Source organism: Xenopus tropicalis, chromosome 7, assembly GCF_000004195.4.
Source record: "Xenopus tropicalis strain Nigerian chromosome 7, UCB_Xtro_10.0, whole genome shotgun sequence".
NCBI classification, from domain to species: Eukaryota; Metazoa; Chordata; class Amphibia; order Anura; family Pipidae; genus Xenopus; species Xenopus tropicalis.
The window spans coordinates 90,930,986-90,941,751 of NC_030683.2; the positions used below are offsets into that span (position 1 = coordinate 90,930,986).

Genomic DNA, 10,766 nt, shown 5'->3' on the forward strand with positions numbered 1-10,766 from the left:
TAACTGCAAGTCTTGTATTACATACAACTTCATCTTCATTTTCAAATGATTTTGGAATGTACATTTATTCTATTGAAGGCTCTTGGAACCTTCCACTGGAAAATTAAATTTTGATGTTTGCTCATTTATATAAATTATCTGTATGTTGCGTTTGAATGAAACTTCTTTATAGTACTTTTCACAGAGATGGGAAGGTGGGGTCTTGGAACATTAGAATGGTTAATTGCAACAAATGGAATTATGTGGCATTCCACCTGTTCAAAATGTGTGAATGTCCTGATGTCACTGACATTATTTCCATGGTTACTCTGCTGACATTTAGTTTGGTAGACTCTAGTTACTATCCATAGGATACAATTCACATATGCTTATTTTTCAGTTTGCTTTTCTCATATAATGAAGCCCTGCTCTTTTTATCAGATAAAAGATTTTAAGATATACATGTTTATTTTATATGGTGGAATCACAGGAATGCTGAACCGCATATCTTTCCACGAATCAGGCAACTAGGAAATTGACGTTCTGTATGCACGTTTTTTTTTATCACTACTACCATTAATGTATCCCTATCTTTTTTAAAGGCAAAGCTTATTAAATTTCTTAAGCGCTTGCTTGGAATCCCTATTTCTTCTTCGTCCCTTCCATGTCAGTACGCATGGGCAGTATTGCCCCCACAGCTAGGAGGTAGGACCTATATACCAAAGCCAATCAAAATTAGCCCTTACCTATAAGACCATGTGACTTCCTCCTCACCACTGTTATTTTTTGTCCTACTGAACAGGAGGTAGGATCTCCCTCCTCACCATTTTGTGATTTCACAGTTTGATTTTTCTTTTGTTTTTGTCATTTTATTTATTTATTTTATTTTTTACCTCTGTGTATACATAGAGGGATGATTCCCAGGTAATGGAGAAGATTTTACCTGATGCCCCAATAAGTAAGGTAATCAAACTTTCACCTATTGGGAAGAAATGCAGGTGTGGGCATACCCATGGTCCTAGCCTTGTGCTAAAATAGCCCCCCTGCTCTATTCCCATGTATGCACAGTATGCAAACAGCTGCTTAGTGGGAAAGTATACAGGCGTGGGTATTTCCACATTCCTGCCTGTGATCAATTGAGTCTCCTTTTTCCTATGGTGTTTTGAGCCTTTGAAGACTGATATCGGACTAAAGGGCCATGGGTATGGATATGGGCTAGTGATAACTAAGCCTGAATCTGGTGAGTATGAATCTTCAGTCTCCACTGTGTGTATGAAATGCTCAGGGCACTGAGAGGCCTGCATACTAATGAGCTAATTATGTCCCTCAGCTGAAGGCTGTCTGGGTTCTTGTGGGAGTTTCCATGCTGCTGACTACTCACTGCTATCTGGTAAGGTGTAAGTGCTTCTTTAGGGCACTTTGCTATTGATATCTTTAGTGTTTTTACTGTAAGCCTGAGTCCTCTGTGCAGACACAGCAGGTATGGGTGCAGGTATGTGTGCTCAGTTACACCAGGTGCTTCCAAGACTATTCTAGGAGTTTCACTGCTGTAGCAGTATGGTATCTCCTTTTCTTACGGGGAGTCTGCACCTTATAACCAGCCTTTCTCCAGGGTTCTGACTGGAGTTTGCATTTTGCCTACAAGCCAATTTTATCCTGTAAGGTGTTTGTGTGCTTCTAGGCCTCCTTGCTATTGCTGTTTCATATTGTTAGCCTTTCCTGGTGAGTCGAGTCTGCCATGAAAACTCTGCAGGTATTGGGGCTCATTATTACACTGGGTACATCCAGACTGGCTGGGAGTTGCACTGTAGCAGTATGGTATCTCCTTTTCTCGCAGGGAGTCTGCATCTTATAACCAACCTTTCTCCACGGTTTTGACTGGAGTTTGCATTTTGCCTACAAGCCAATTTTATCCTGTAAGGTGTTTGTATGCTTCTAGGCCTCCTTGCTACTGCTGTCTCATATTGTTAGCCTTTCTTTGTGAGTCTACCATGCGGACTCTGCAGCTATGGGAGCTCATTATTACACCAGGTGTGCCCAGACTGGCTGGGAGTTGCACTGCTGTAGCAGTATGGTGTCTCCTTTTCTCGCAGGGAGTCTGCACCTTTTAACCAGTCTTTCTCCAGGGTTCTGACTGGAGTTTGCCTTTTACCTACAAGCCAGTGTTTATCTTATTAGGTGCTTGTATGCTTCTTGGGCTCCTTGCTATTGCTAGTTCATATATGTAGAATTCCTTGTGAGTAAAATCTACTGTGCAGACACAGCAGGTATAGCAGCTCTTATTTCATCAGGGGCTTCCTGGTTTAACTGGGGTTTCTGTTGTGGCAGTGTTGTACCTTTTCCTGCTTATTTTATTTCTGCAGGCCCTGGTTGGGTCTTTGGCTTAAAAGGCAGTTTTTTCCTACCCGGTATGAACAGAGTTGTAGTTCAACAACTCCTTTTTCTTTCTGGTGTGTTTACTGGTATATTTCTGTCTGCTAGCATGAAAGGAGCCAACATTAGTAAATGTTTGATTGCTATGTGACTGTCATTTTGCATGACTGCCGGCTTGTGCTATGACCTTTGCTTACGTGCCTGTTGGTCGTTGTCCTGGTTATGGCCTTTGGTCAGCGTGACCGCTGTTCTTGGTCCCTGTTAGCCAGTTTTTTGCTATGTCTCTGGCTTGCATGGCTGATGTTCCTTGTTTTGGGCTTTGCCTTGTGTGCCTGTTGACCCTGGCCGTGATTATGGTTTTTGGTTTGCTTGGCCGTTGGTTCTGTCTATGGCCTTTGCCTAACTTGGCTGCAGTTTCTGCTTATGGCCTCGAGCTCATCTGTCTACTGCCTCTGACCCCTGGCATCAGACTTTCTGCTATAGCCTTGGCTTGCTTGGCTGCCAGTCCTTGTCATGGACTTTGCCTTGTGTGCCTGTTGGCCCAGATTATGGTCTTTGGCTTGCTTGGCTGTTGGGTCTGTTTATGGCTTTTGTTGCCCTTGGCTGTGGTTCCGGGTTATGGCCTTTGGCTTGCTTTGCTACTGCCTCTCACCCCTGGCAGCAGAATTTTTGCTATAGACTTGCCTGCTGGTCCTTGTTTTGGACTCTGGCTTGCTTGTCTGCTGGTCCTTGTTGGCTTGAGTGGCCACTGGTCCTTGGTTTGGCCGTTTTCTTTGCTTGGTCGCTGGCCCTAGTTCTGGCCTTGACTCACTTGGCTGCTTCTTCCTTTCTGGCTTTTAGCTCACTTGGCCACTGGTTCTGTCTTCTGGTTTGCTTGGCCATTTTTCCCAGTTCTGTCCTTTGGCTTGCTCGGCAGTGGGATCTGATTTTGGCCTTTGGCTTGCTTGCCCATTGGTTCCAGTTTTGACCTTTGGCTCGCTTGGACATTAGTTTAGTCTTTGACTTGCTTGTCCATTGGTTCAGACCTTTGGCTCTGGTTCAGCCTTTTGGCTCTGTTTTGGGCCTTAGTTTGCTTGGCCATTGACTCTGGTTTTGGCCATTGGCTCCAGTTTTGACCTTTTGGCTCACTTACCCATTGGTTTTGGCCTTTGGTTGGTGTGACCGTTGGCCTGGTTCTAGTCTTTGGCTTGCTTGGCCATTGGCTCTGATTCTGGCCTTTGGCTTGCTTGGCTCTGGTTCTGGCCTTTGGCTTGCTTGGCCGCTTGGTTTTGGCCTTTGGTTTGATTGGCCGCTTGGTTTTGGCCTTTGGTTTGATTGGCCGCTTGGCTCTGGCCTTTGGCTTGCTTGGCTCTGGCCTTTGGCTTGCTTGGCTCTGGCCTTTGGCTTGCTTGGCTCTGGCCTTTGGCTTGCTTGGCTCTGGCCTTTGGCTTGCTTGGCTCTGGCCTTTGGCTTGCTTAGCCTTTTGGCTCAGGTTTTGGCCTTTGGCTTGCTTGGCCATTGGCTCAGGTTTTGACTTTTTGGCTTGCTTGCCCATTGGTTTTGGCCTTTGGCTTGCTTGGCTGTTGGCTCTGTTTCTGGCCTTTGGCTTGCTTGGCCGTTGGCTCTAGTTCTGGCCTTTGGCTTGCTTGGCCGTTGGCTCTAGTTCTGGCCTTTGGCTTGCTTGGCCGTTGGCTCTAGTTCTGGCCTTTGGCTTGCTTAGCGATTGACTCCAGTTTTGGCCTCTGGTCCGGGTTTGTGGCTCATTTGACCCCGGTTTTAGCCTTGGTTTGCTTGCCAACTTGCCCTGTTTTCTGTCCTTTGGCTCTCAGGGAGACTGGCCCTGGTTAGGAGCTTAGGCTCATAGGATGCTGGCAATTGTTTTTGAGGCTGCCAGTTTTGTTGTGCTCCTTGGCGCAGGTGGCTGCTGGCCTTTGCTTAGTCCTTGGCGTATATGGTTGCCAGTCATGCTGTGGTCCTTGGTGCAGGCATGTGGTTGGCTGCCTTTGATATGGTCTTTGGTTCATGTAATGGTGGGCCTTGGCGCTTGTGGCTGTCTACCATAGCTGCTTTCTTGGCAGGTGTGGGTGCTTGTTTTTCACCTTGTATTCCACTCCTTACTAGCAGTGGATAGGTTGGGGAGCAGTTTCTTTGCAGTTACAGTATCTGAACAGTCCATCAGTGGTTGCAGAGTCATGTATTGCAAGCACAGCGCTAGCTTATTGCTATTGCTTGTGTGTTAGCTGTCTTTCACTCTGGGCTCTTGCATGCAGGGATGGCGGGCTGGCATGTTCCCCAGTGCTTTGCTTGACATGTCCACTGCTGCTTTTCTGGCAGGGTGTTGGTTTGTCCGCTGGTTGTTTAACATGCATAGTATATGGCGCTTCTGACTTTCATGCAGGGTGGCTAGATGGTACATTGAGTATGGGCTGGCTGTGCACCAGTCGTTCCATGCATGATTTCCAGTTGATTCCAGTCAGGTTTTACTGGTTAGCTGATCTTCCATCTGCAGGTTGTGTACAGTTCCTAAACCTGGCCCTAACATTGCTTGTTAGGTAGCCTCTCAAGGTTGGTAGCTACAGTGAGTGGTAGGAATTTGGGTTTCAGCCTGTCATGCTCTGTTACAGGCTGGAGTCCCTAGCTTGTTTGTGCCATAGGGGGGCTTGATGGCTAGTGTGCCCTTTCACTGTTCGTTGCTTCAGATCTGTGCTTGGATTATCTTTTGCTGATCTCTGGGGGTTGTTGAGTTTGACGGCTGTCAACACCAATTTAAGCTGATACCGGTGTGCTTTGGAGCTAGATGCTTGTGTGTCTCAATTATTTTTCTAGGGCCCCAGGTTAGTGCTAAGGATCGGGGGCATAGAGGCAGCTCTAGTGGATAATGCTTCAGAGTTGTGGTTAACTGGTCGGTTGCTGCGGGGCTGGTAACACCAGTGAACTGCCCAGTGTCAGAGTTATGATTGTGACCATTTTCTTCTTGTTGGCAGAGGATCCTCCCCAGCCGGGCTTGGATGTTTATGTGCCATTAGGGATGAGTGAATCTGTCCCGTTTTACTGAAAAATGTGTAAACCTTCACAAAGATCTGTGAAATGGTGAAGAATTTGTGAAACACCGAAAAATTTGCGAAACAGCGGAATTTTTTTAACTTGCTATTTTTTTGACGTGACCGACAATTCTTTTTTTATGCAGGCGACAATTTTTGGTTGCACAGCAATTTTTTTGTCCCCCATTTCACCCATTTCGCTAAAAAATCCGGCAATGGTGAAATGCGGAAATTCGCAGTGAATCCATGTCTAGCGAAAAGTTGCGCCCATCACAATATGCCATTTATACAAAACCACATGCACTTAAACAGTACAACTACTCTTCTCTTTTGTTTGCATTAAAGCTGAACTTCATGTTCTCTGGGGTCTAATCAATTATCTGTGGGGAAATTACTTAAAACACTTCACATACAAAAATGTTAATTTTTAAGTAAACGTTAATCGCTCACCATGACAGAATATTTGTGTGTGAACTGACCATTTGCAGTTACAACAATTTTGGTGGAGTTCCCATTTTAAGAAATATATTATATATTTATATATAATATAAATATAGAATATTTATATACGGTAAATATAAAATTTTAGCTTAGATTACAGGGGGAACTATTAAGTAATTGGGAAGAACGAAGAATTGTTTTCAATCTTTCTCTGATTAGAAAAGGTTTTGCTTCCTACACAAGCGAAAGATCAATGATAGACTGTCAGCCTGCAAGAATTTCTTCCATTTAACAGGTGGCAGAATCATACATTTCATACCTTCATGTTTGGTTGACAAGTTATCTATTTAGCTTCGCAGGAATCAATTCTTTTTTTGCATATTAAAATACGCCTAATTTCTACTTCAATGCTTTATTTTTAGCAAAGTTATCAAATATGTTTAATCTTTTGTGCAGAATTTTAGAACGATTAACAAGTTAATTGTTATGAGTCATTTTTTTTTCTTCTCTAGAAAAGAAACTGACATCCTCTCTCTTTCTCAGCAGAGAAAAATACAATTGCAAAGTTTCCAGTGCATCACATTTAAAGCAACTATGTCCCAGGTTGTTTGTACTTTGTTATTGGCCAGTTTGGTGCTACCATCAAGACTGCTGTGAGAAGCCTGGAAGAAGAATACTGGGATTGTACATCTTCAAATAAAGAAATTCTTAAACTTTAGTCAGTTCTTTTTTCTTGGGGTTGGTATGCTTGGGCACAGGCAGTGCCAGCTGTCTATGGAGTTTAAATGCCACGTAGGCTCAGCAGTGAGCTGGAATGAAAATGTCACACAGGCTTTATTTGATCTTATTCTCTCTGCAGGCTGGGCACAAGTTATTTGATTCAGAAATGCATCTTTATTAAAAAATATATTGTGTTTTCTTAGAGTTTTATTGGTTTATTAAGATATATGTAAGGTAGGAATCTCACCTGGCGCTCCTCCTTATAATATTTGGTCACTATTCTTTGCTGATTTCTGGACTTTTAAGAATCACTTCTCTATGAATTATGTAGCATAGGATTGGTATTCAAAATAAGGAACATATGATATATTGGGGTTCATGTTTGCCATTTAAATACATTGCTTTTAAGGTCACTGCAGTATTCAATTTTAATGTGTATTTTTGTTTAATTTTATGGTAGCATAACCCCAATGGACCTCCACTTTCCAGGTTTACTATATGGTTTCCCATTATTATACAGTGTAGTTGAAGTCTCTCCTCACTATGCCACAAAATCTTACAAGAAGTGGGTCTACATTTTTAGGCTATAAAAATCAGTAAAATCTTAAAGATATGCATTGAACCTAATTAGTAATGGATAGTGATGATCAAATCTGTCCCGTTTCACTTCACCGAAAATTTTGCAGATCTTTGAAAACATTCGCAAAACAGCAAATTTTACGCAGCGAATTTTGACGCCCAGTTCGCGAACCAATCCGCCAGTGGCGAAAAATTTGCCACAAATCCATGCCTGGTGAATAATTTCACCCATAGTAAATTAAAAGGTGTATTTACTCATCACTAAAAGTTACTGTTAAACTGTAAAGTTCTAAAAAGCATAAAAAAAAACTCGAGGTGGCAGTAGCTCCAGAGTTCTTCTGTGTCACTTAGTGCAGTGCATCACCCACTATGGAAAACAGAGGGACTCCTTGTTCCATTGTGAAGTGATGGATTCTGGGACGTGGTGAGGAGGGGTTACATTAAACTGTGAATGAACCTAAGATATGTTAGGAAATAGTTTATCTGAGCATCATGGTTTCCTTTCAAATTGTTTATTTTTGGAAGTTTCGTGCTCCTTTTCTACATACACCCAACATAATGGGCTCATGTCAAGAAAAGGGTACATTTTCCATTAAATAAAACTATGATGACCAACCATTATCTTTTCCCTTTAAATAAAGTCTCATCTTTTCCCACTATCATATGATTAATTCACTTTTTGACCCTCAAATCACAGTAACAACACTAAAAAATGATACTAACCTGTCTTAAAGTTAGCAATGTAGTAAGGGAACAAAGTACTTAATATATTAACTCATATTGTAAATTAAGGCAAATGGGACAAAGAATGCTATTGTTCTCCTTCCTAGAATTCTTGAGAAAGTGTCAGTACAGTAGATTTTCAAGATTTGTGAATGATGGTGCTTTATTAGGAAGAAAAAAAACTTCCCTGCGTACCATTAGCCTAATTGTGTGATGCTAGAGTTCTGCAAATACCATATTTGCACCAATAATAGATACCATCTTCCAGAGCCTTATCTTTATAAGAAGAAGAAGAAGAAACTGGAGGTTGCTAACTTGATTCAGGAAGAGTTTAAATATATTGCTTATTAATGGCATCTTTTAAACTACTTTTAACAATGTTCCTAAAGGTGCTCCAAGGACAAGTAAAATAGTGCACATATGTGTGTTCCCAGAACAGGGGAAAACTGACTGCATACCTTACTATTATTTTTGTTTACACCAGAGATTCGAATCACTTTTTTTAAACTTGGCTCCAATTTGTCCCTTACTGCCAAGGGTGCTATCTATGGCTTTGACTTTCTAATACTGTAAGCTATTTTGGAAGCAAATATTGCTGACATTTATATACGATCTTCAGCTATTTTTACGGACACTAAGACAATTTTGCTTCTCTTCGAGGGATGGACATGTAAGGACAAGAATTATAGAAATAATGTACCTTTTATAGCTGTCCTGAATTCCCCTCTCATAAAGTAGATGAAGGAAATAGTGGTTAAAGTGTTTGTATGCAATTAATGCGCTTGGATAATATAGCTCACAGATTTTCCCTTTCAGAGTATAGCTTTCAACCAAAATATGTCTCTCTTTACATCTGGGATAGTCAGTCTGTTCTCACACTAATGGAGGAATGTTATGATGGTTACTACATTGCAAATGTTTTTATAAGAGCTGCTTTAAAATTGTTTTTTTATTTTTTTTTGTCTCAAAAATAGGAAATATCATTTGCATAAAGGTTTCCATTATTAATTTTTACCATGTTCCTTCCTTAAACTAATAATAGATCATTATCACAAAGCCTTAATCACCAGAGGCAGAGCTGAGTATGTGAGGCCAGAGCGCACACCTGGTAGGTCACCATATGCTAGCCCAAATTGGCTTATGATTTTGTTTTATGCCAGGAATGTAATAAAGTACAGCCCCTTTGTCTTTCTCTTTAATTTAGTTTTCCCTTAGACGCTTCCTGGTTACAGTCATGGTAGAGGCATTGCAGTAAAAAACTGTGAAACATTAGGTGGAAATTAGTTCATCAGGTTCAAGTCTGTTGTGAATCTTTAATAACCTCTCAAACCAGACCTGTGCCTTACCTAATTGGCCCATATTTTTACCACCACAGAGCCACTACCCAATATTTTCAGATGGTTTTATAGTGGTCTGCGCAGCTGTGTGCCTCATGGCATGGAATTAGTGTTACAGGAGATGGACTAGACTGCAAGGTCCACAGAAGACAAAGGTACAAAGGTCAGGACTATATTGTATTGCAGAGATATTTGACTAAATTGGAGAACTAGGCAGCAAATTGACAAATGAGGTTCCATGTTGATAAAGGCAAGGTTATTCACTTAAGTAAAAATAACATAAATACTAGTTACACACTAAATAGTAGTGGATTTGATTTGGGGATTTTTGTGGATAACGAGCTGTGTAACTCTAGGTACTGTTTGTCAGTGGCTACTAAATCAAATAAAGTGCTGTCTTGCATAAAAAAGGTCATCAGCTTAAAAAATGAAAACATAATTTTGCCTATGTATAGATCCCTGGTAAGACTTCATTTTAAGTATGCTGTGTAGTTTTACAACCCAATCCTTAAGAAGGATATTAATGAGTTGGAGAGAAGGGAGAGACATGCAAATTAACTGGTGAAAGGAATGGAGGGAAGGTTGAGATTCTCTGGAGAAAAGGCATTTGGGAGGGGGCAGGATTGCTCTTTACAGGTACATTAGAGGACATTATTGACTAATAGTGGAGGATATTTTGTCACATAGAAAAGAACAACTATGCATGCTCCTGAGAGATCTGTGTTGGCGAACTAACAGAGGAGGATTCAAAAACAGGTGAAGATGGTGCCTAACTCTACAGTTTTGTGGCAGGTCGGCACAGTTCATACAGAATTGATGTTACAGGAAGGGAACTTGGAATGGGGCTTGTGGAGAGGAGTTTAGTTCTCCTTTAATGCCTTTAAGAGAGACTTGAATAACTCTGGGAAAAGCATGACTTAATATCCCAGGCTATAGTGAGTCAAAGGTCTACAGTTAGTTAAGTATAGTCATTAATATATTTATATGCATGTATTGATGGGTCTGTATTAGTGATGAGTGAATCTGTCCTATTTTGCTTGGCTGAAAAAGTCGCGAAATGACAGAAAAATTCTTGAAACACGTTTGGTGTGCGACTTGTTTGGCGTGCATGAATTTTTTTTATGTGGCCACGCCTATTTTGCAGCAACATCACATATTTTTACGCACCCGCAACTTTTTTTAATGTGCAACAAATTTTTCCACAGCTAATTTTTGCAGAACTTTCTCTAATCAATTTGCCAATGGCGAAATGTGGAAATTAACTGCGAATCCATGCCTGGTGAAAAAATTTGCTTGTCACTAGTCAGTATATTTATGTGTATGTATATGAAGTGGGGGTTAAACTTGATTTTCTATAGTCTGTTTTTTAACCCAAATGAATGAAGCTATATGTTTTACAGTGCTTACATGTAATAGAGACTAATCTTTACGTATAGAAAGTTTCTTTGACATCTATAAAATATACACTGGGTTAAAATATTACTAAACACTCAGTGCTACTTTTTAGGGTCAGTATTTCATGCCTCGTTTCATGGGTTGGCAGTGTATCAGGATGACAGCAAATAAGGCACCATTAGAGACTGATTTTAGTGAG

At 41.1% G+C, this 10,766-nt stretch overlaps 1 long non-coding RNA gene across 1 annotated transcript; it reads left to right on the forward strand.

Moving 5' to 3' along the window:
* Nucleotides 1-1,176: 1,176 nt before the first annotated feature.
* Nucleotides 1,177-6,531, forward strand: LOC105947889. Its single transcript, XR_001924866.2, has 2 exons — nt 1,177-1,219; nt 6,357-6,531. It is a non-coding gene; the product is annotated as an uncharacterized LOC105947889 (long non-coding RNA).
* Nucleotides 6,532-10,766: the final 4,235 nt, after the last annotated feature.